Here is a 26,799-nt window from a genome sequence, read left to right as displayed (position 1 = left end):
TTTCCATGTCAGCTGTGTTTTATTTGCTTGCTGCATTTCATCATAGCAACGTTTGCATTGCATCATGTCATTAGGCTTCATCTCTTTATTGTTTTTCTACAACTCTAATAAATAAATTGTGTGGATCTTTGATCCTTTTAAATCGAGGGAATGCACATGGTGAATTCTCTTTATAACTTATCCTCCCAATATCTAGGGAGCTATAACAAAGTATTCCATTTATTTGGAATCAACCCAAAACAAACTCGCATTTTAAATCCCTTCTGTTCCCAAATATTTAAATCCTTGATCTTTCTCCCTTTACCCCAACATAGTTGTGGAGCTTTGATAATATGTCAAAGTACTCGCATGCCATCTCCGGCAATTTAGGTTGTTTGGTCCTCCATACAAATCCCTTTCCTCCTCTTTTCTTTTCCTCTTTCTTTTCTGATTTATGGAAAATAAAACCCCCTTCTTTTTTTCTTTTGGTCAGGCGAGCAGGCCTCACGGCCTTTTCCAGTCCCACCGAAATGGGCCAGTACCAGGCCGACCCATTTACATCTAGGCCATCCCTAGGCTCAGCCACGCTATGCCTCGACCTAACCCTACCCTCCTCTCGATCTCACCTTTTCCCTCCCACAGCGCCGCCATCTCCCGTTTCCCTCCCGCAGCGCCGCCATCTCCCCCTTGAACCCCTTCTCTCGATCTCTCCCTCCCGATCCCTCTGCTAGTGACCTCCACCACCTTGCCTCGTCTCCCTCCTCCCATCCATCGATCACCCTCCACCTTGCTCGAGGCTCTCCTTGTTCCTCTGTGCCCGCAAGACCTCGCTGTTGCCTCCCTGCCTCCGGCGACGGCCGCCGCCTGTCGCGACATCTTTTGTGTTGTCGCCTCACCATGGCACCGCGCCTGTGCCACCGCTTCTCTGCCTCATTTGGAGCTCCAAGTTCGCTAGCCATCGGAGCCGCTGCCGGCTATCGCCCCGCCATCACGCGGTTCCCCTTGCCGCACCTCCCCTGCTTCATGCCAAGGCTGACGCCGGCCACTTTTTCGTTCACCGCCCCATGGAGGCCTAAGCCATTGACCTCGTCGGGCCTCCACCTCTGCCCCGCGCCGCAGCCATGCTCTGGTTGGAGAGGAGCTCGACCCCGAGCGCCTTCTGCCCATCCATGCCGCCGTCTTATCCATGCTGCAGCCCCGCGTTGACTTCCCCTGCTCACAGCAGCTCGTCATCTCCAGCGCTGCCCCTGCCCGAGTCAAGTGCCACCAAGTCCTGATGAATGCGCCAAGTCCTCAGTGAGCCCCATTTTTTGTCAAATTCGGCTACGCGGCTAAGACCTCAGATTTGGACCGCAAGCGGCAAGTACCCCACCGGCAAGACCACACGGATGCTCGAACAACTACATACCGAAACATCAAGTCCCTCTTCAAACGTGTACGACTACCGTCGACTTCGGATCCGTCAAGTCCAACAATGACTATGTACAACTATCGGCGACCCCGAATGACTACGAAACGTGAACCCTTACTTCCCATTCAAAACATGTACCACTACCGCCGCCCGAAACTACAGAACATGTACCACGACCATCGCTGAAGACCGCGTGGATGTTAAGTTCCATGTCGTGACCCCGAAGATCGACAGACATGAACCACTACTTCCCTCGATGACCCGTGAACGACTACTTCCTCTATGAACCGATCCGCTTCGAAACGCACGCTTCAAAGGTATAACCGCCGAGAACGACCGTCCGAGAATGAATGCTTGCGATGTGTTGTATGAGATGCATGTGTTTGCTCCATGCCTGAATTGATCCTTGCACGTTTGTCGTTTTCTTGCCACTGTCATGGGACACCCGATATTCGGGATCACTCCCCGTCACTCTTGCATGTTTCGCACATCCACCTATTTTTGCATCGACATCTCGATGAGTTGTCGGATCATCGGAATGTTGCCATGGCATCATTTCTGTTGTCGTTGCTGTGGCACCCCTTTCGTTTCCGGCACGATGAAAAATGCTTCATAACATGCTCTTATCAACATTTTCATATAATTGCATAAAACTTGCACATGTCTTCCGCATCATGATAACAACATTTAAAATGTTTAAAAAATTTGTCTGCATTAAATTGCTAAATGCATGTGGGGATTTACCGGAATTGTTGTTTGATGTTTCTGGCCCCATTTAAATTGTTTAGATTGTGTAGTTTACTTTTGCCTAACCTCTCGCCATGTTTAACAACATTTAATACTGTTGGGTACATAAATGGGAGAGAACTAAACAAATGAATGTGGTGTTTCGTCAATATGCAATCTGTTGCATATTGAGCTCCACTTAACTTTTAGTTTTGTTTGTGCACTTTGCCATGCCATGCATATTTAAACCGGACATGCATCATACTTGGTTGTGCATCATGCCATGTTTATGTGATGGTTGTTTACTATGTTTCTTGCTCCTTTCCGGGTTCTTCTCTCATTAGCTTTGGTTTCGTTCCAGAATTGTGAGGATCCGTTCGACTACGTCCATTTGTCTTCTTCGTGGACTCGTTCTTCTTCCTTGTGGGATCTCAGGCAAGAGACCATATCTCGAAATCACTTCTATCTTTGCTTGCTACACTAGTAGAAAAAGGACCTAATGTGAGACACATTTGACCCGGTTCGATTTTGGCCCGGTACTAATGGTACCGTCAGTGCTGGTTTGAACGGCTATGCATTAATGCCAGTTCGTGTTGAACCTTTAGTACCGGTTCATGCCATGAACCGGTACTAAAGGGGTGGTGGCAGGTTGGCGTCTGGCCGGGGCCCCACGATCACCTTTAGTACCGGTTTGTGGCACAAACCGGTATTAAAGGGTTAACCTTTAGTACCGGTTCGTGCCATGAACCAGGACTAAAGGGGTATGACCTATAGCCCCGGTTGGAGACACAAACTGGGACTATAGGGCAATTTCCAAACTCTACCCCCCGGGTGTATCGCCATTTCAGTTTTGAAAAAAAAACAAAAGGAAATGATAAAAAATTCAAAAAAAATAAAATTCTTCGAGATGTAGTTATATTACTAAGTTAGGAAAATTAAAAAACTTAAATTTAGACATGTTTTGCAAAAAGTGTTATGAAAAAGTAAAACGGTTATAACTTTTGCATACGATGTCGGAAAAAAACGTATAATATATCCAAAAATTCAGCACGAAAATCCGCATCCGATTTCGAATCCTCAAATTCCAAATGAAAAAAAGATATGCTCAAATTTCCAAAGGAAAAAAAGATATGCTCAAATTTCAATTTTTTAAAATTTTGGTTAAATTTGGCCAAACTATGGTCAAACTACTTATTCAAGAAGTATTAATGTTACTACATAATTATTCAAGAATATTAATGTTACTAAATAATTATTCAAGAATATTAATGTTACTAAATAATTATTTCAATTTTTTGAATTTTGGTCAAATCTGGTCAAACTATGGTCAAACTTATTCAAGAAATATTAGTGATACTACATAATTACTGTTTTTTAGAATAATAGTTTCAAACTCAAACGGTGAAACGTGTGACCTAATTGCCAAGCTAAATGCTGAGGGTTAAGAGGATTGACAGCTTACATTTGTCGGGAAAACAACAAGTGCAGACATGGAAAGTAGGGGGAATAGAACTTTGAAGTTAAGCGTGCTCAGGCTGGGGGAGTGAGAGGATGGGTGACCGGTTGGGAAGTTAGACAATTTGGAATGAGTGATCCAAACTTGAGCAGTTAAGAGGGATGGTTAGAGACTAAATAATCAAATAATTCAGAAAATTGAAAATAAAAAAAAATCATTTTTTCCAAAATTTTCAAAAAATAATTAAAAAAATACCTTTAGTACCGGTTGGTAACACCAACCGGTACTAAAGGTCCCCCATACCACGGTGCGAGCTCACGCCACGTGGTGGGCCATTAGTGGCGGTTCATGCCTAACCAGTACTAAAGGGGCGGGCTTTAGTCTCCACCCTTTAGTGCCGGTTGCAGAACCGACACTAAAGGCCCTGACGAACCGGTAATAAAGCACGGCTTTCTACTAGTGCTAGTTGTTCGCTCTATTGCTATGTCACGTTACCTACCAATTGTTATATCATGCCTCCCATATTGCCATGCCAAGCCCTAACTCACCTTTCCTAGCAAACCATTGTTTGGCTATGTTACCGCTTTTGCTCAGCCCCACTTATAGTGTTGCTAGTTGCAGATGAAGATGAAGCTTGTTCCATGTTGGAACATGGATATTGTTGGGATATCATTATTATATCTTATTTACTTTAATGCATCTATATACTTGGTAAAGGGGAAGGCTCGGCCTTATGCCTGGTGTTTTGTTCCACTCTTGCCGCCCTAGCTTCCGTCGTACCGGTGTTATGTTCCTTGATTTTGCGTTCCTTACGCAGTTGGGTGTTATGGTAACCCCTTGACAGTTTGCTTTGAATAAAACTCCTCCAGCAAGGCCCAACCTTGGTTTTAACATTTGCCACCTAAGCCTTTTTCCCTTGGGTTCTGCAGACTCAAGGGTCATCTTTATTTTAAACCTTCGGGCCAGTGCTCCTCCGAGTGTTGGTCCAATCTGGGCGATGTGCGGCGCCCCCTGGGCATCCAGGGTTTATGCCAACCCGACGTCTGGCCCATCCGGTGTGCCCTAAGAATGAGATACATGTGACTCCTATCGGGATTTGTCGGCACATCGGGTGGCTTTGCTGGTCTTGTTTTACCATTGTCAAAATGTCTTGTAACCGGGATTCCGAGACTGATCGGGTCTTTCCGGGAGAAGCAATCTCCTTCGTTGACCATGAGAGCTTGTGATGCGCTAAGTTGGGACACCCTGCAGGGTATAAACTTTCGACAGCCGTGCCCGCGGTTATGTGGCAGATGGGAATTTGTTAATATCTGGTTTTAGAGAACTTGACACTTGACTTATTTAAAATTCATCAACTATGTGTGTAGCCGTGATGGTCTCTTTTCGGTGAAGTCTGGGAAGTGAAAATGGTTTTGGAGTTATGTTTGTGCGTAAGTAGTTTCAGGATCACTTCTTGATCACTTCTAGCTTCACGACCGTTGCGTTTCTTCTCTTCTTGCTCTCATTTGCGTATGTTAGCCACCATATATGCTTAGTTCTTGTTGCAGCTCCACCACATTACCCTATCCTACCCATAAGCTTAAATAGTCTTGATCTCGCAGGTGTGAGATTGCTGAGTCCTCGTGACTCACAGATACTTCCAAACAGTTGCAGGTGCCGATGATACCAGTGGAGGTGATGCAACCGCGTTCAAGTGGGAGTTCGAAGAAGATCTTTGATTGTTACGATGTTTCGTTTCCTGTTGATCAGTAGTGGAGCCTAGTTGGGACGATCGGGGATCTCACATTTGGGGTTGTCTTCTTTTATTTTGGTTTCGTAGTCGGACCTTGATTATACTCTGGATGATGTATGCTTAACTTATATTTGTGAAAAGTGGCGATTGTAAGCCAACTCTTTATCCCTTTCTTATTCAGTACATGGGATTGTGTTAAGATTACCCCTCTTGAGACAAACCTACCATGCAGCTATGCCTCTAAGTCGTGCCCTGACACGTGGCAGAGATAGCCGCATCGTGGGTGTGGCAAGTTGGTATCAGAGCCATTCCCCGACTTAGGAGCCCCCCTGCTTGATCGAATCACTGACGTTGTTGAGTCTAGAACAAAATGTTTTGAGTCTTAGGAAATATATATCGGAGAGTAGGATCCTTTTTACTCCTCAGTTCCTTCGTCGCTCTGGTGAGGCCACCTGACATAGAAGTTTTGACTCTTCTCTCCTCAAATTTCACTAAAAAAAATTAGGATCACGCGGGTGTCTTGAAATCACTCTGATGGTTTTGTGACGAGAGCATTGTTCTTGGTGCCTCCTGACATTTAGGGGTTGTGGCAGTGTCCTGAGGAGTTGAGCTCCGAGGTGTTGCCGTCACGATTTTATCGTTGCAGTTCTGGAATACCTGAGTTCGCCGACATCGAAAATCTCTTTTATGCAGTTGTTGGTGAGATAACCTCAACGCCACCCAGTACTAGGGTGGGAGTTCGGGTGTATTGCCATAACTCGTATAACGGATGCTTTTCGAAGGTTGAGGTACACGATTTCTGAAGGTTTCTTGGTTATGTGTTGAAGGATGGATACAACTTGATGTAGGAATTGTTAGTTTGGGTGGGATATTGTGCTTTCGCTGTATCCCCAACACCTTATTGCATAACCAGAAAGTTTTGGGAGTTTATAAGTGGGAATTCAAGTATCTCGTAGGATATCTTCCAATAGACACATGATACGATATGGGATCTATCATATGTTTGTTTCCGGCTTATTTTGCAAGACAATCCTTTGTTTTTGTTTTGAGTTGTGATATTTGAGTTGCTTCAATGTCAAGTGTTGATTCCATTCCTTCGCTAAGTGGTGTTCTCATATTTCTATGGGAGTGCTAATCCTTTTCGATCATCGAGATGGTCATGCCAATTCTTTTTCAACCGGCGTGTTTCTCTTCAAGTGAATACGATCATTTCAACATTCACAAGATCACCTCTCAGTTTTCCCAACGTTGTTTATTTCATTCGTCCCAAGTTGTCTTTGTTCTTCCCACCCTCCCACCCTTTTTCCTTCAAGGACTTCGATTTCTTAACCAAGTAACCATCTTATTGATGTGAAGTCTCGTCATTCTTTTCTTCTATGTTCTTATCCGATGATCCTCAGGAAGATACTAACGGAGCTTAAGTTCATCATTCTTCATTCTCTTTCTTCTCCGGTGGATTCAATTCAAGTTTTCGTTGTTGATCATATTCCTTTCATTGTTTCAAATGCTTTCCCATGCCATTTCACCTCTTAATCTTTCACCTCTCGCTATTCATTTGTTCGGGAGTGCTGAAGATATCTCAGAAGGTTCGTCTTTTCATTCAAGATCCGTTCAACCTATTTCGAGGTTGTTATCTCATTCAAGCCATTTAATTAAACCGGTGCAATCTCTCTTTTCAAGCAATCGTTCAACGGTGTTTCTTTTGAGTGGGCCCTAACCCACAAGTCTTTTTCCAGGATCTTACCTGACTCTTCTAATTTTACCGGAGCTATTCTCAATTTTTTCAAAGTTTGACGTAAGAATGAATTATTATCAGTCAGATGGTTTCTCCAAGATCTTTCAAACTCTTTTCATTGTTGGCTCAACCTCTGCTTTTCATTCTCCCGGACTATCTCAACTATTCATGGTGGTGTTTCTCATCGTCATTCTCAACATTTGAAGACCGAAGAAGAGTTTTTCCTCCAAATCTTATCTGTTCTCGAAGAGATGCATAGTTCAAGCTCATGATCTATTCATTCTCATGTATCTAAATTCTCTCAAGTATCTTCGTTCATTTTCTAATTCTTCCTGGCTTCATTCATTTTCAATTCTTACTGTGGATTGTTCAAGGTTCCTCTTCATATGTTATCATTTGTTCTTTCCGATCATACATGTGGGTCGTTGAAGTCTTTTCTCAAGATTGTGCGATATCTCTCTCAATCCTTTCTACGAGAGTAAGTAGTATGCCAAATCCGTTGCTTGTCATCAATTTAATTGATGAAGGATAAGCATAATGTAATTCTTATTCTTGTTTGATCCAAGTGATTAATTCCTTATTCCGGAGGTTCATCAAAATTCTTGATTTCTTTTGTTCATCTTTCTTTTCCGGAGTTCCAAGTTGTTCCGCATTATCTCGTCGCGAAGCTCCATCTAAATCATCGCAAGGCTTCACCTTGTGTTTTCAACTTCTCTTTCTTTCTATCATCCTTTTATTACCGGAGTTCTTCATGGAGGTTCTACATGGTGGTTCATCAAGGATTCCTTTCATTCTTCAATTGTCCGTCAAGATTTCTCCCGAAGCTATGATCCGCCAAGCTATATTTCAAGTATTCTTCATCTTGCATTTCGAAGTGCAATTCTTTCATATCTCATCTTTTGAGGTGGTGTCATGTCATTCTTGGTAATTTCCCTTCGTGTTTCATGATTCACAAGTTATCAAGTATGTGGTATTTTAAATCCATTAATCTCTTCGTTGGAGTAATCTTGTGTCATATTTCACCTTAAGAATTCCCTAAGGATTGTTGCTATTTATGGTGCTTATAAATGACCCAAGTTCTTCATTTATCCTCCCGGTGAAACAAGGTTCTCGTCTCCTTGCTGATATCAATCCAATCTATGGTTTCCGTTAGTGGCCGTTTGTCACCTCATAGTGTTGAGATGTTTCCATAAGCCCACTACAAGCTTATTCCTTTTGTTGTTGATTTTCCAACAACCCCGTGCAATCCTTCTTTGCAAGGATGCTTTTTAAGCTCATTTGTGGCAGAAGTTGGCATTTTCTTCTACATTCTTTTATTACAATGAGCTATCTTCTATTCTTTCTTCCGGGGGCATTGTGATGTTGCTCTCTTCACTCATCATCTCGGATTGTGAGGACCATGTTCTTTTCATGATTATCCGTTCAACCGGAGTGTCGTGTCCTCTTTTCAAGTATCCGCTCATCTTGTCTAGTTCATGTTCAATTCCTTCCATTTACAGTCGGAGTGCTGTCCAAATTATATCAATCTTATTCCTTCCCTATCTTGTTTTAACCGGAGTGTTGTGTCTATCATTCCTCTTCTAACCGGAGTCTCATCCAAGTGCTTTCGTTTTTCCAAGTTAATACTCTTTGCCTTCCATTCCAACCGGAGTGTTGTCATAATTGATCTTTATCGTTCCTTGTACATCTCGTTTCAACCGGAGTGCTTGAATGTACTTTTTGTCCATTGCAACGCTTTTCTTATTTCTTTCAACCTACAAGGTTCTCGTAATGTTCCTTGTTCCTCTTTTCTAATGGAGTGTTTCCAACTTTGTTCATCTTCATTGTATTCCTTCTTTAAATTTGTTCAACCTCGCAGGGTTCTTTGGTTTCACTCATTTGTCAAAGAAGCAACTTAGTTTTACCTCTTCTATTCCTCTTCTGTTTCTCTCTGGTGCCATCCCTAGATCTTGGAACGAGATCCTCTTGTAGTGGTGGAGTGTTGTGGCGCCCTAAGACCGACGGTCTAGATGCCCTCCATGTTTTCCGTGTCAGCTGTGTTTTATTTGCTTGCTGCATTTCATATAGCATCGTTTGCATTGCATCATGTCATCAGGCTTCATCTCTTTATTTTTTTCTACAACTCTAATAAATAAATCGCGTGGATCTCTAATCCTTTTAAATCAAGGGAATGCACATGGTGAATTCTCTTTATAACTTATCCTCCCAATATCTAGGGAGCTATAACAAAGTATTCCATTTATTTGGAATCAACCCAAAACAAACTCGCATTTTAAATCCCTTCTGTTCCCAAATATTTAAATCCTTGATCTTTCTCCCTTTACCACAACCTAGTTGTGGGGCTTTGGTAATATGTCAAAGTACTCACATGCCATCTCCGGCAATTTAGGTTATTTGGTCCTCCATTTAAATCCCTTGCCTCCTCTTTCTTTTCTAATTTATGGAAAAGAAAACCCCCTTCTTCTTTTCTTCTGGTCAGCCGAGTAGGCCTCCCGGCCTTTTCCAGTCCACCGAAATGGGCCAGTACCAGGCTAGCCCATTTGCATCTAGGCCATCCCTAGGCCTAGCCACGCCCCGACCTAACCCTACCCTCCTCTCGATCTCACCTTTTTCCTCCCGCAGCGCCGCCATCTCCCCCTCAAACCACTTCTCTCGATCTCTCCCTCCTGATCCCTCTGTTAGCGACCTCCACCGCCTTGCCTTGTCTCCCTCATCCCATCCATTAATCACCCTCCACCTTGCTCGAGGCTCTCCTTGTTCCTCCGTGCCCGCAAGACCTCGTCGCTGCCTCCCCGCCTCCGGCGACGTCCACCGCCCGTCGCGCCATCTTCTGCACCGTTGCCTTGCCATGGCACCGCGCCTGTGCCACCGCTTCTCTGACTCGTTTGGAGCTCCAAGTTCGCCAGCTATCGGAGCCGCTGCCCGCTGCCAAACCGCCACCACGCGGTTCCCCTTGCCGCACCTCCCCTGCTTCATGCCAAGGCTGACCCGGCCACTCTGTCCTTCACTGCCCCATGGAGGCCTAAGCCATCGACCTCGCCGGGGCCTCCACCTCTGCCCCACGCCGCAGCCATGCTCTGGTTGGAGAGGAGCTCGACCCTGAGCGCCTTCTGCCCATCCATGCCGCCGTCTTGTCCATGCTGCAACCCCGCGTTGACTTCCACTGCTCACAGTAGTTCGTCATCTCCAGCGTTGCCCCTGCCCGAGTCAAGTCCCACCAAGTCCTGATGAATGCGGCAAGTCCTCAGCAAGACCTGTTTTTTCTCAAATTCGGCTACGCGGCTAAGACCTCAGATTTGGACCGCAAGCGGCAAGTACCCCACCGGCAAGACCACACGGACGCTCGAACGACTACATACCAAAACACCAAGTCCCTCTTCGAATGTGTACGACTACCATCGACTTCGGATCCGTCAATCCAACAATGACTGTGTACAACTATCGGCGACCCCAAACGACTACGAAACGAGAACCTCTACTTCTCCTTCAAACGTGTACCACTACCGCCGCCTGAACGTCTACAGAACATGTACCACGGCTATCACTGAAGACCTCATGGACGTCAAGTTCCGTGTCGTGACCCCGAACATCTACCGACAGGAACCACTACTTCCCTCGACGAGCCGTGAACGACTACTTCCTCTACGAACCGATCCGCTTTGAAACGCATGCTTCGAAGGTATAACCGGCGAGAACGACCGTCCTAGAACGAATGCTAGTGATGTGTTGTATGAGATGCATGTGTTTGCTCCATGCCTGAATTGATCCTTGCATGTTCCTCGTTTCCTTGCCACCGTCATGGGACACCCAGTATTCGGGATCACTCCCCACCACTCTTGCATGTTTCGCACATCCACCTTCTTTTGCACCGACATCTCGATGAGTTGTCGGATCATCGGAATGTTGCCGTGGCATCATTTCCATTGTCATTGCCGTGGCACCCCTTTCGTTTTCGCCATGATGACAAATGGTTCATAACATGCTCTTATGAACATTTTCAGATAATTGCATAAAACTTGCACATGCCATCCGCATCATGATAACAACATTTAAAATGTTTAAAATTGTTGTTTGCATTAAATTGCTAAATGCATATGGGGATTTACCGGAATTGTTGTTTGATGCTTCCGGCCCCATTTAACTTGTTTATATTGTGTAGTTTACTTTTACCTCACCTCTTGCCATGTTTAACAACATTTAATATTGTTGGGTACATAAACGGGAGAGAACTAAATAAATCAATGTGGTGTTTCGTCTATATGCAACCTGTTGCATATTGAGCTCCACTTAACTTGTACTTTTGTTTGTGCACTTTGCCATGCCATGCATATTTAAACCGGACATGCATCATACTTGGTTGTGCATCATGCCATGTTTATGTGATGGTTGTTTACTATGTTGCTTGCTCCTTTCCGGGTTGCTTCTCGTGTTAGCTTCGGTTTCGTTCCAGAGTAGTGAGGATCCGTTCGACTATGTCTGTTTGTCTTCTTCTTGGGCTCGTTCTTCTGCCTTGCGGGATCCCAGGCAAGATGACAATACCCTTGAAATCACTTCTATCTTTTCTTGCTAGTTGTTTGCCTATTGCTATGTCTTGATACCTGCCACTTGTTATATCATGCCTCCCATATTGCCTTGCCAAGCCCTAACCCACCTTTCCAAGCAAACTGTTGATTGGCTATGTTACCGCTTTTGCTCAGCCCCTCTTATAGCGTTGCTAGTTGCAGGTAAAGATGAAGCTTGTTCCATGCTGGAACATGGATATTGTTGGGATATCATTATTATATCTTATTTACTTTAATGCATCTATATACTTGGTAAAGGGTGGAAGGCTCGGCCTTATGCCTGGTGTTTTGTTCCACTCTTGCTGCCCTAGTTTCCGTCATACCGGTGTTATGTTCCTTGATTTTGTGTTCCTTACGCAGGTGGGTGTTATGGGAACCCCTTGATAGTTTGCTTTGAATAAAACTCCTCCAGCAAGGCCCAACCTTGGTTTTAACATTTGCCACCTAAGCCTTTTTCCCTTGGGTTCTGCAGAGTCAAGGGTCATCTTATATTAAACCCCTGGGCCAGTGCTCCTCCGAGTGTTGGTCCAAACTGGGCGATGTGCGGCGCCCCCTGGGCAACCAGGGTTTATGCCAACGCGATGTCTGGCCAATCCGGTGTGCCCTGAGAACGAGATACATGCGACTCCTATCGGGATTTGTCGGCATATCGAGCGGCTTTGCTGGTCTTGTTTTACCATTGTCGAAATGTCTTGTAACCGGGATTTTGAGACTGATCGGGTCTTTCCGGGAGAAGGAATATCCTTCGTTGACCGTGAGAGCTTGTGATGGGCTAACTTGGGACATCCCTGCCGGGTATAAACTTTCGAGAGCCGTGCCCGTGGTTATGTGGCAGATGGGAATTTGTTAATATCCAGTTGTAGAAACTTGACACTTGACTTAATTAAGATGCATCAACCGTGTGTGCAGCCGTGATGGTCTCTTTTCGGCGAAGTCCGCGAAGTGAACACGGTTTTGGAGTTATGTTTGTGCGTAAGTAGTTTCAGGATCACTTCTTGATCACTTCTAGCTTCACGAATGTTGCGTTGCTTCTCTTCTCGCTCTCATTTGCGTATGTTAGCCACCATATATGCTTAGTGCTTGCTGCAGCTCCACCTCATTACCCTATCCTACCAGTAAGCTTAAATAGTCTTGATCTCGCGGGTGTGAGATTGCTGAGTCCTCGTGACTCACAGATACTTCCAAACAGTTGCAGGTGCCGATGATAGCAGTGTTGGGACCTAGTTCAAGTGGGAGCTCGAAGAAGATCTTTGATCGTTATGATGTTTCATTTCCTGTTGATCATTAGTGGAGCCTAGTTGGGACGTTCGGGGATCTAGCATTTGGGGTTGTCTTCTTTTATTTTGGTTCCGTAGTCGGACCTTGATTGTACTCTGGATGATGTATGTTTAACTTGTATTTGTGTGAAGTGTCGATTGTAAGCCAACTCTTTATCCCTTTCTTATTCAGTACATGGGATTCTGTGAAGATTACCCCTCTTGCGACAAACCGACCATGCGGCTATGCCTCTAAGTCGTGCCCTGACACGTGGGAGATATAGCCGCATCGTGCGTGTGACACTTGTCACATTGGGCCCGGGTGCCATGATTTCAGATCTGAACCATTTTTGAATTTATCATTATATCCATGTTCTAGATCCAATCTTGCAAGTTATAGTCACCTACTACGTGTTATGATCTGGCAACCCCAGAGTGACATGAACCGGGCCCACTACTGGTGAAGACCGTAGTTTGAGGAGTTCACGTATTCACTATGTGTTAATGCTTTGTTCCGGTTCTCTATTAAAATGAGGCCTTAATATCCCTTAGTTTCCAATATGGACCGCGCTACCACGGGAGGGTAGGGCAAAAGATGTCATGCAAGTTCTTTTAATAAAGCACGTATGACTATTTACGGAATACATGCGTACATTATATCGATAAACTAGAGCTAGTGCTTTATCGCACTAGGTTATAACGGTCACATGATGAATATCATCCAACAAGTCACTGATCCAATGCCTATGAACTTTTCCATATTGTTTCTGCTAAGTTACTACTGTTATCATAACTGTTACACTTGCTACAAAATTACCGCTATCACTATTACTGTTACTATTGCTATTGCTACTACTATCAAAACTATCAAAATACTTTGCTACTGATCACTTTGCTGCATATAATTAATCTCCAGGTGTGGTTGAATTGACAACTCACCTGCTAATACCTTCAAATATTCTTTGGCTCCCCTTGTATCGAATCTATAAATTTGAGTTGAATACTCTACCCTCGAAAACTATTGCGATCCCCTGATACTTGTGGGTTATCAAGACATTTTTCTGGCACTGTTGCTGGGGAGCATAGCTATATTTGTTGAGTCACTTGGTATTATTATCATATTATCACTTTGAAGAATCTGAAGGATTCTAAGACTAAGATATTTCCCTCAAAGACGAGGGGAGGTAATGAACTGCCATCCAGTTCTGCTTTGGATTCACCTTCTATTATAAGTAAACTTGCAACACCACCACATGCTATTAATTCTGATATGTTGAAAGTTATAGATGATGCTACTTCTACTATGAATGATTTTTATGATGATTCTAGTACCTTGCTTGATAATGATGATGTGCCACTTGGTGAATTCCTTGATACACAAATTGCTAGAGTTATACAACATGATGTTGAATCTGATGATGAGCTTGAAACTAAATATCCTGAAACACCTTCTAGAACTAGCCTCCTAGATATGAATTGCCCAAGGTACCAGAAGGTTATGTTATGAGTGAAGAAGCAACTAGAAATATTCTTGCTTGCAATGATAGAGATGATCTAGAGAAATTATTACACAAGTTTAAAGAAAAATCTCTGAATGCTAGAATGAAATGTGATCCTAAGTTTGCTACTTCACCTATCTTTATTGATGATAAGGATTATGAATTCTGTGTCGACCCAAAGTTAATTACTCTAGTTGAATCTGATCCTTTCCATGGTTATGAAACTGAAACTGTTGTGGCACATCTTACTAAGTTGAATGACATAGCCACCCTTTTTACTCATGATGAGAAAACTCGCTATTACTTTATTCTCAAATTATTTCCTTTCTCACTAAAGGGTGATGCTAAATCTTGGTACAATACTCTTGCTCATGGTTGTGTGCGTAGTCCCCAGGATATGATTTATTACTTCTCTGAAAAATATTTTCCTGCTCATATGAAACAAGCTGCCTTACAAGAAATATTTAACTTTGTGCAAACTAAAGAAGAGAGTCTCCCACGAGCTTGGGGGAGGCTTTGCCTGTTACTTAATGCTTTACCTAATCATCCTCTTAAGAAAAATGAAATACTTGATATCTTCTATAATGGACTAACCGATGCTTCTAGGGACTTCCTAGATAGTTGTGCTGGTTGTGTTTTCATGGAACGAACGGTTGGGCAAGCTGAAGAATTATTGAATAACATTGAAAAATTATGATGATTGGACTATTCCTGAATCACCGCCTAAACACACTCTGAAGAAGAGGGGTATATTATATCTCAGTCCCGAAGATATGCAAGATGCAAAGAAATCTATGAAGGAAAAAAGGTATTAAAAACGAGGATGTTAAAAATTTACCTCCTATTGAAGAAATACATGGGCTTAATACACCACCAATGCCTAAGGTGGTAGAGGTAAATTCTCTTGTAAGATAATCCTTACAATATGCATCCTAGCCAATGCCTTTATGAGTTTTAAAACTACATTAGAAAATGAGATCGCTTCAATGCAAATGTTATGAAACAATTGAAATATAATTCTGATATGATTGCTCGCTTGAGTGACTTGTTATTTAGAATATCAAATGATGTTAGAGGTGTTGGAAAACATGCTTCTATGTTTCAAACTCAATTAGAGCAAGTTGCTAAATCTCAAAGAGAATTGCTTGATGAAATGAATAATTATATGGATGACTTTATTGTTAGAGTTGCAACTAGAGGAGCTAAAATGACTCAGGATACACTTTATCCTAAGCGACACCCTAAAAGAATTGAACAAGATTCACAAAGAGCTAACACTAGTGCACCTAGTCCTTCTAGGAAGAAAAAGAAAAAGAAAAATGATAGGACTTTGCATGCCTCTTGTCGGGGGAAATCGACACCTATGGGATCATTGGGATCCCTTCTACGGTTGGCAGGCGCTGGGTTGTGGAAAGAGTGGGTCTGACAGGAAGGACATGGATCGTTTACCCAGGTTCGGGCCGCAAAGATGTGCGATACCATAGTCCTGCTTTGGTGGATGTATTTGAGTGTTTTTGTGTTCTTGAGCTAGCTACGGGGTGCAACTTTGCCCAAAAGATCCGAATCCCTCTCCTGGACGCCCCGGGCCTCCTTTTATAGGTGAAAAGGGGTTGCCACAATGGCACACAGGAGGTGGAAAGGTCTACAATAGGTGAGTCTATCCTCTGGCCCCGTCGGGCAAACGCATTTAATGGGCTGCCGAGGTGCCCCTCTCACTTTATCGGGGACGGCAAGGAAACACATCCCAGTTGTCGCCGCCATGCCTGGCTCCGACACACATCCGAGCTAACAAGGTGTCGTGGCGCTACGTTGGCTGGCTGCTGCGCTGGCGCGGTGGTGGAGCCTTCACGAAGATCTGCATGCCACCATGCATGTGCTTGCTGAGTCGGTGTAGAGGCCACGCGCTGCCACGCACGTGTCTGCTCAGCTGGTTGAGCTGGCAGCTGTATGGGAGCGGCGGTGGAACCTTTGGCAGACGCAGGCCTGGCTACGGCCCTGCATGCGTCCTCGGCAAGGGCCTTGCCGAGGGCTCGACAAGGGTCTCGCTGCGGCACCGTGGTCGTCCCCGGCAAGGACCTTGCCGGGGTTCGTCGTTTTCTGGTCCTCATCTGATCTTGCGTATCTAAGATCTCTACAAAGATCTGCATGCCGCCACGGAGGTGCCCCCCGAGCCTTGGTTCCAACATGGTGTTGGAATCCCCTGGGCTCAAGGATGGCACGCTGTGCTGGCGTCAAGCAAGCTGCCCCGGTAAGGATCTTGCCGAGGCTACGGAAGCCACCCCGGCAAGGGTCTTGCCGGGGGAGTACACCTCGCCCTCTTGCTTTCTTTGCGCCTTGGGTCTTGGCATTTCTTTGGTCATCTTATGCTTCGGTTTCCTTCCTCTGCCATGCTTAGCGTGGTTGTGGGCATGGCTCTGACTGCCCGTGCACAAGTTAAGGGGTGCAAAAGGAGAGCCCCTACTTTTGTACACCGACAGGAGCCCTCGGGCCTGGGCCACACATAAGCGCGACACATTGTTGGGGTAGGCCCAAAACAGTGCACGGGCAGGTGGGGCGGATTTTTACCGCAGTAATTTCCCATCCACTGCACTTCCCCATGACCCACGTTGAATGCGCGACATGGAGGGTCATGCGTGACATGGGGGTCGTGCGTGGGGCGGTTTCCGCATGCATGCGTCACATCGTGGTAAAGAGGCGGCCTGCGCCTTCCCCGTAAAAAGGAACAACGGCGGGTGCGCTGCTCATTTACCCCTGTGTCTTCTCCGATCTCGGAACCGCCGTGCCTTCCTTCTTCCTTCTCAAGCCCCCGCTCTTGCTCGCCGCCACTGCGTTTTTGCTGCCCTTCCCCCTCCACCTTTCGAAGCCGCCATGGCACCCAAAATTGGCAAGGGCAAGGGAGCGGCCGAGGACATCGGAGGGACAGAGTCGCCGGAGAATGATTCGGCAACGCGGCGGACGCAGCTCGCCTATTTTCCCTCGACGGTCGACGCGGTCCACCTCCGGGACAACTTCAAGCCGCTGTGGGGGGTCAAGACGGAGGGAGAGAAGACGGGGCACCCGGCCACGCATGTCATCCCTGCGTATTGCGCCAAGGCCGCCCCGAATCGGTACCCATTCTTCGTCGACTACTTTTCTTGCGGCCTCTGCCCCTCTTTCTCCGATTTCTTCAACTACATCATGCACACCTATGGCTTTCACGTTCTGGATTTTACTCCAAATGTCGTGGCGTGCATGGCTCTTTTCGCCCATCTCTGTGAGGGTTTTGCCGGAGTGCTCCCCAGCACGGCGCTCTTCCGCCACTACTTTTACCCTCGGATCCAGAGGGGAGGCGCCACCTCTGGTTGCGTCACTTGGATCCCAAGGGCCCTGGAGAGGGGGACGTATCCAGAGGGCGCCCGTAAGGAGAGGTGGGAGGAGTGGCGGAGCCAGTGGTGTTGGATTGAGGAGGAGGACCCATAGGAGTTCTGCCAGGTTCGCCAGGTTCTTCCGGTTCGCAGAGATGACTGGAGCGACATCGATGCCTAGGATAAGAAGCTCACGGTCTCCACCACCAGGATCCACCGCCTTGCCGCTGCCGGGCTCACCTTGGAGATGATCGGGGGGGGGGGGGATTTCATCCGCCGCCGCATCACTCCTCTGCACAACAAGGGGAGACCGGCTTGGCTTTTCAGCAACGTGGCCGACATCATGCGGCTCCGCCCTAGCCTGAACAATAACTTCACGGTGTTGGCCCATGCTCACTTCTGCCAGCGGCTTTTTCAGCTTGACGTGAGCCACGACGGTAAAGCCAAGAGGTCCGACAAGGCCGGGAAGGCCGGCAAGGTCGCCAAGGGGCCCTTGTTTGGGTTGCCGGTGGGGTTAGTCCCGCTAAGCAACAATTCTCGCTAGTTCGACATCATTGCCATGATGCCGAACTTCAACGCGCACAGCCTCAATCCGAATTGGGCCGAGCCGGAGGAGGAAAAGGTGCAGGAGTTCTTCGACACCTTGGTGGAGGGGTATGTCCGCGCCGAGCCGCTGCTCGTCCAGGACACCACCCAGGCGGAGTTGGACTACATTGCCGCCAGGGTAGCGGAGGCGGAGCTCGCCAGGGAGGCCGGCAGCACTGGCGGCATGGAGGACGAGGCCGCGGCGGCCGCGGAGGAGAAGGAGCTCGCCCAGTGGGTGGAATCTACTGGGAAGGTTGAGGGAGTCCTAGACTGAGGGGTCCTCGGGCGTCTGGCCTTGTTGGCCATGGGCCGGACTGATGGGCTGGGAAGATACGAAGACCGAAGACTGCACCCGTGTCCGAATGGGAATCTCCTTGGTGTGGAAGTCAAGCTTGGCGTCGAATATGTAGACTCCTTTCTTTGTAACCAACCTTATGTAAACCTATATCCTTCCGGTGTCTATATAAACCAGAGGACTTAGTCCGGATAGGAGAGATTCATTATCATAGCCATACAAGCTAGACCTCTAGGGTTTATCCATTACAATCTCGAGGTAGATCAACTCTTGTAATACTCATATTCATCAATATCAATCAAGCAGGACGTAGGGTATTACCTCCATAGAGAGGGCCCGAACTTGGGTAAACATCGTGTCCCTTGTCTCCTGTTTCCATCGACCTTAGACGCACAGTTCGGGACCCCCTACCCGAGATCCGCCAGTTTTGACACCGACATTGGTGCCTTCATTGAGAGTTCCACCGTGATGTTGCCAAAAGGTTTGATGGCCCCTTGGATCGTCAATAATGACGCTATCCAAGGAGAAACTTCCCTCCCCGGATAGATCTTCGTGTTCGGCGGCTTCCTACTGCAGGCCAACTCGTTTGGACATCTAGAGCAGATAAAAGCTATGCCCCTGGCCATCAGGTCAGATTTGGGAGCTTGAACTACGTTTCGGACATCCGTGGAGACTTGATCTTTGCCGGATTCGATACCGCGGCAGCCGCTCCTGGTCACCCCGATGATCATGACCTAAATTTGTCATCTGGCTGCATCAAGGAGATTGGTCCTGTAACCGCTCTGGCTGTAGATCCGGAGCAAGCTGCGCCATCCAAGGACGGGAGGATCAACCCCACCATGGAGGCCATAGATTCCATGGCGTTGGAGACGCACATAGACCTAACCTCTCACGATGTTTTTGTCAGCGGAACTCCAGACTCGTCTCCGGTTCTAAGTTCCGAACCACGTGAGCCCGCGAACGCCGAGCTTGATAGTTTGACGATCTTTGAATTCAGCGCCGCAAACATCTTCCAACACTCGCCTTTGGGCAATGTGCTAAACTCATTAAAAAACCTGTCCTTGGCGGAGGACTCATAGCCGAACTATATCCGGCTCGAACTAGGGGCTGACGGTGGAGAATTTTGCTTCCCACCCGCCACCCACTTCATAGCCACGGTCGAGGATTTGACCGACAAACTTGATTATGACGGTATGGACGACGATGCCAGAGAAGAAGAGGCCCAAGACCCGCCGTTCATCGGACACTGGACAGGCACTTCCTCATATGATGTATACTTGGTGGATGCACCAAAGGAGATTAGCAGCGAGGACAAGGAAGATCCAGCTGAGGATAAACCTTCTGAAATACAGTCCAAGGGCCGGCGTGAGCGGCGCCGCTCTAAGTCATGCCGCAGTAAAGACAACAACACCGGCACAGGGGAAGATAACACTCCAGAAGGTGCCGAAGACAACGAAGACCCCGTTGATACAGCTAATGAACAAGATGAACGGGAAGATGAGCAGGCTAGCCCTGGTAAACAAGCCACGCACAAAGATTCGAAGGACGATAATTAACTTCCACTCTCCGAGGATGAGGTGAGCCTCGGCACTGAGGATTTCATCGTGCCGGCGGAACCTCTTGAGCAGGAGCGCTTCAAGCGCCAGCTAATAGCCACGGCAAGGATCCTGAAAAAGAAGCAGCAGCAGCTTCAAGCTGACCAAGATCTGCTCAATGATAAATGGACCAATGTCCTATGTTGTAGGGTGGAACCCTAAGTGGAGATCTTTCATGAATTGGAGGGGAATTCCCAAGAACAAGATGAACACAAGAGAGAGAAAACACTCAAATTGACTAGATCCAATCACACATATGCTAGATCCAAGAACACACAAGAGTTCACAATGATCCAAGAACAACAAAAGAAAGATACAAGGTACTAGTTCATCCCAATCCTATGAGGAATGAGGTCTTGATTATCCTATGATGGGGATCCTTCTCCAAGAGGAGGCCTTGATATCCACAAGAGGATCTTCTCCAAGAGGATGCCTTGATCTCCAAGAGGAACTTCTACAAGAGGAGGTCTAGATCTCCACGAGGAGGAAGATGAGCAAAGCTCTCTCTATGTCTATCCAATCCTTTCCTCCTCCCTAACAAATGGTCTTGGTACGGAATATATAGGTGGTTGGAGGTGAGGGACGAGGTGGATGAAGAGGAGGCCTAAACAGCAATCACAACCGTCCATCTTGTAGGGCCCGTGCGCACGGGGTAAGTTGGGCCTGTGCGCGCGGTACAAGCCCGTGCGCACGGGGTGCTCCAGCGCCAGCTCCCTGTGTAGTCCGTGCGCATGGGGTCTTCGAGGCCCGTGGGCACGGGGTCGCCTGGGAGGTGCAGAGTTGATCTTGTTGCACTTCTTCTTCCTCCTTGTGGCCTTGGGGTCCTTCTCCTTGGCCTCCGGGATGCTCCCCAACTGCTTGGTGGCGGTCGTCCTCGTACCTAGTGATGCACATGATCCATGGTGAGGTAGCAACCAAGTCCTATGGATATTCATGTAAATCTTGGAGAGGAGGGGGTTCACCTTAGGTTCGTTAGGTCCACTTGGGGCTTGAGGTGCAATGAAGGTGAACATGGTGATGTCCATAGGATGCTCCGCATCATCCCCTCCCCCTTGGGAAAGATCCAATCTCGGATTATAAACCATATCACCATGGGAAAGAGATGATGTTGCCGTGTATAAGTTGACGATCACCAAGCATTCGTCCTCTCGTAGCTTGAAATGGGCACTCTCCAATGTCACACCCTCTTGAAATTCCTTCAAAAGGAGCAAAGATAACGAGCACTTGGAAAAACAAATGTGGTTGGCATTAGAGCAAAACCAAGCATTCAAGTGGTGATTCACCGAACAAGTGTCGTCATCATGCATAGCATATGGTGTAACAAAGGATTGTGACATGGCATGAAGCACATAAATTGAGCGAAATCAAGGACATCATTGAAACAAGCATGTAGATGTGAGGTAGCGATGCAAATATGTGTGTCAAGAGAATACGCCTCTACCTCAAAGTCATAGAAGGCATGCATAAGTCGCTCAACAAATGGTCTATGGTATGCATATGAAGCATTCACAACACCAAATATAATGAGAAGTCTAAACACATGGGGCAAGTGCAAGATAATCCAAGCATAAAGTGCATATGGTGTATTGAAGATATCAGGGCACTCAACACAAAGGAAAGAGCAATTGTTCAAAATGTGTGAGGCAATCAAGTCAATCATGTGTTGCAAGCTAGTAGTGCGAAGATGCAACATGCTAGAAGGAATCATGGCAAGCATGTCATGTGTGCAAATGGTGGGCATGAATAGTTCACATGACATAGCACAAGCATGAAAGCAAGATATGAGGAAGGTATCATCATTGTATTGGCGAGAGGCCATATGTACATAGCAATGGGGCATAATGACTCTCCCAACACAACAAGCATCAATTGCATTGGGCACAAAGAAATCATGGCAAGAGCTACTAGTATCTCCACCAAGAATGCAAATACACATAGGAATAGTATAATGATGAATCATGAGTAGATGCAAGCAAGGGTCACAATTGCGTGGCAAAAGCATGGAAAGAGGCATAGCATGTAAAGTGAACACGAGAAAATGGGCATAACGTAACAAGAGATATATATAACCCAAAGCCGTGTGAGAGCCAAGTAGAAGAGATGCGCGTAGTCGTGGCGCAAAGTGAGCGGTGGTAAGGATAGTCCACGTGATCCCAATGCATCCTTTCTCTCAGGAGTTCGTTTCGTCAACTCTTGGGATTGAGAGGTTGACGAGTATACATGAGTACCTACACACAACAAAAACAAAGGGAAAATTGTGTGTTCGTGGTAGATGTACACGTCATCCATCATGATGCGTACGTGCTTGTGTTGGTTAGCACAAAATATCCAATGCTCAAATAAATGAGATGCATGATAGAGAAACATGTCATCCATCATGATGGGTTTGTTGTTATGTAGAGCATAATGGAGACTCAGGTTGTGTAATGCATCATGGGACATATCTAGAGCATTGTTATGCGTGGAATGCATATGGTGCAAGCAATGATGAGAATCATGCAAAGTATGGAATGCATCAAGATCTCCTAATATGTATGAGGAAACTATGGGGGTCTCCTCATGAGCAATATTGGAAACATCATATGGAGAAAATGGACGACATCCAAAACAATGCATATCCGAAGCTAGGTGGCTATGGCATGGCATATGAGATAAATGATGCAAAGGTAGCATGGTAATATCATCATAAGAGAAACAAATGCCAATAACCATCATCTCGTCATCTATGCCATATGTGCAAATAGGATTTATTTTAATGGGGCATGAAAAGTTACTATGTTGAGATTGAAGTGATGCAATATGGGATATCTCACTCATAGCATATGAAAAGTTCAATGGATTGTCAAACATGATGTGACCAAAAGAATTTTCACATGATATCCTATGGAGCATAGGATCACAACTAGGCAATTCGACATGCTCATCATCATATTCATCATAAATGGGTGGCATATAGAAACATAACATAGTATGCGATGAATCCGTAAGGTGATCATCATCATGCAAGCAATCATTTGCAAGATAGTGCACTAGTGGGACAAGAGAAGAACCATCACCTATGTTACCTTTGGAGCTCCACTCATGTGGTGTTGGTGAGGTGTCGAAGACCGAGTCGTGGTCATCTTCATCGTGATGGAACCATGTGGGGGGTGCATCGTATTCCACCATGGACATCATCTTGTCCATAGGAAGGATGAAGTCGTCGAGGATCAGCGCATAATCATAAATGGGACCTAGCACCAAATGAGAAGACACAATAGAGGTAGAGGTCAAGTCGTTAGAGTTTAAAGTGGCATCACATGACTTATCAACTATCTCACTCTCTCTATGTGGTGGTTCATTCACTCCCTCAAGGTAGGTGCACTCAAACTCACATATGGTGGAGTCACTCTCATCTCAAGTGGTGGGGGTTGTGGCTCTCCTCACATGGGAGTTGTGGCAACTCGTCATATATGTTTCTAGTGGTGAAGTCACTCTCACTCTCCATATGGTGCAAAAGGCACTCAAGTCATCATGCGTCGCCGTGGTCGAAGGGAAAATCCCATGCTCAACCATCTCCCTTGAGGGGCTTCCAAAGATGGAAGTGTCGCCCTCGCTCGTAGGTGATCGCCTTGGACTTGATGATGTCGAAGTAGGCGTACATGTCGGAGGTAGGCGAAGATGTCGTACGTTGAAAGGCGAAGATGCCTTGATAACACTTGGCGAAGATGCCAAAGTGGTTGTAGTAGTCGTAGCTCCGTCTTGGTGGTGCTCATCTCACGGTCTTCTCTTGTACTCATGAAGGATTTCTTGATGGTGCCGCGTGGTACTTGCATCTTGTGGCCGTAATGAAGACTTGCGACTTGAGCATCTCTGCCGTGAGGATGACGAAGAGGAAGAAGACTTGTAGTTGGCCCACACGTGTCGGGTGTCATCCAATTGTGCGTCCATCTTGGTGTCGATGTAGTCCCTTGTCCGTGCTTCGCGTTGGCGAAAGTCGATGGTGAGTCGCTCAATGCCTCGCATTGCTCGTTGTAGTCCGAAGATGGGAGTTTTGGTAATGTAGTTGTTCGCGCCGTTGTTGTCGTGGAAGACCAGAGATGAAATGCCTTTCCTATCCATCACAAGACTCGAGAAAATGTGAGTGGAAGAAAGGAATGAACTAGACCAATGTACCTTATCCAATGTTGAAGATGGATCAATGATCACTCAATAATGTAATAAGGAAATAACACAATTGGTACCGGATCTTTTCAATTCTCACACCTACACAAGTAAGGCTTATGGTGGAGCTCGGTGAGGATAGTGGCACAAAAATTTGATGCAAATTGTTAGCAAGAGTTAATAATGTTGGAAAAGATTCACAAGTTCGCAAGTGAAACAAGTAGACCAATAGCAATGGGTGGCACACGGAAACACACACACACGAATAGAGAAAAGGGGTCGTGCAACCAAGGAATGAGCACAAGATGTGGAATCCATGGGAAACGCTCGTGTTGCACAACTCAAGAGAGATGCTAGCACGAGTGCTCAATATGCGGATACGACACTTGTGCACAACCTATAAGATGCAAAATGTATGATCCTTCTATCCCAAGTATGCTATGTGTATGATGTTCCTGTGTTTCGCATACGATGATCGAAGATGATCAATATGGTATGCAATGTGGCAATGCTATGGCTCTTGCTTACAAGCTCTTTGTTGTCTTTTCTTTTGCTTAAAAGCTTATTCTCTTTTTTTGATATGGCCACTATGCGAAATGCACAAACCAAGATAGTGATTGTGTATATGCGGGAACAATCTTGTGACAGAAGAGATGATATGATGCCAAGATGATACCAATATGATATGGTATCTATGCAATGGAAGGTACGGATCACTAATGTGCACAAGTAACATTGCCGACAATAGTCAAATGGCTAGTCTCTATAGGCAAGTGACACAAAAATGGGCTAAGGGTTTAACAATGTAATGGCAAGAATGTACAATGAAGGGATACCACGATACCAAGATGATATAGAGGTTACCGTTCTTGCTTACGGTTAGGATGTCAAGATGGTGAAGATGTCAATGTCGATGACGACCTCATGGCGATGATGAGTGGTGGTGTTCTTGATGTAGATACCAAGATGATGTAGACCCATCCCTAAGTAGCCGAAACACCTTAGGAAACGGTAAAAACTGCACAGTCGAAATCTCATACGAAAAAGGTCAAATGGTGTAAGCGGAGATGGCAATGCGGAAGTGGTGGTGGTGGTTCATGAATAAGCAACCGTCCCTAAGTAGCTGAAAACACCTTAGGAGACTCAAGTCACCACTCAAACAATCACAAATGCTATATTAGCAAAAAGGGTTAGGTTGGGGAAGGCTATGGTGGTTTTTATAGATGATATGGTGGAGGGCCTAGGCAAAGATGCCGAAATGTCAAAAAATTTATGGAGTCAAAAGGTGTTGTAACCTATCTAGGTGGATGGGGGATGTCTATAGCTACTCAACGAGCTAAAGAACACGAAAATCGGACTCCGGATGTGGAAGTTATGGGCGAAACGGTGAAGTGCTCGCGGCTGGCCTGGGAGGGCCGTGTGCACGGGGTCTAGGGCACGGGGTCCCGTGCGCACGGTACACACACCGAGGGCACGGGGTCACCTGGGATACGCGAGTTTGGCGGAGTTCGTCGCAATCTGGGCTCCAAATGGATGGATTTCATTGCTGGGGTTTAGTTGGGGGGTATGGGGTGGTATGGGAGGGTGGGGGGACGAAGGGGCAGCGGCGGAAGAGCACTGGAGGGATCATGTGCATAGGGTCTGCGAAGCCCGTGTGCATGGGGGTCCCTGTGCATGGGGTGCTCTGCGAGCGGATGAACTGCTCCGGATCCATGGGTAATCTCGAATCTTAGGTCAAAATCGAAGGATGGAAGGTTGGGGAAGGTGGAGGAACGCTAGATCCACTTGAAACCAAGCAAATCCATGTATCAAATCCAACAAAACTTCTCAAACCAACAAATCACAAAAAAAACATTGGGGCTATTTTTGGTGGGGAATTTTCGGAATTGGGACAAAATCAACAAAACTAGGCTAGAAAACAAAGAGGGGGGCTCCAATTCGTGATCAACCTTGCTCCTGATACCAAGATGTTGTAGGGTGGAACCCTAAGTGGAGATATTTCACGAATTGGAGGGGAATTCCCAAGAACAATATGAACACAAGAGAGAGAAAACACTCAAATTGACTAGATCCAATCACACATATGCTAAATCCAAGAACACACAAGAGTCCACAATGATCCAAGAACAACAAAAGAAAGATACAAGGTACTAGTTCATCCCAATCCTATGAGGAAAGAGGTCTTGATTATCCTATGATGGGGATCCTTCTCCAAGAGGAGGCCTTGATATCCACAAGAGGATCTTCTCCAAGAGGAGGCCTTGATCTCCAAGAGGAGCTTCTCCAAGAGGAGGTCTAGATCTCCACGAGGAGGAGGATGAGAAAAGCTCTCTCTATGTCTATCCAATCCATTCCTCCTCCCTAACAAATGGTCTAGGTACGGAATATATAGGTGGCTGGAGGTGAGGGATAAGGTGGATGAAGAGGAGGCCCAAACAGCAATCACAGCCGTCCATCCTGTAGGGCCCGTGCACACGGGGT

This window comes from Triticum urartu, chromosome 1, assembly GCF_003073215.2.
Source record: "Triticum urartu cultivar G1812 chromosome 1, Tu2.1, whole genome shotgun sequence".
Taxonomy (NCBI): domain Eukaryota; kingdom Viridiplantae; phylum Streptophyta; class Magnoliopsida; order Poales; family Poaceae; genus Triticum; species Triticum urartu.
This window is presented reverse-complemented; position numbering follows the sequence as displayed.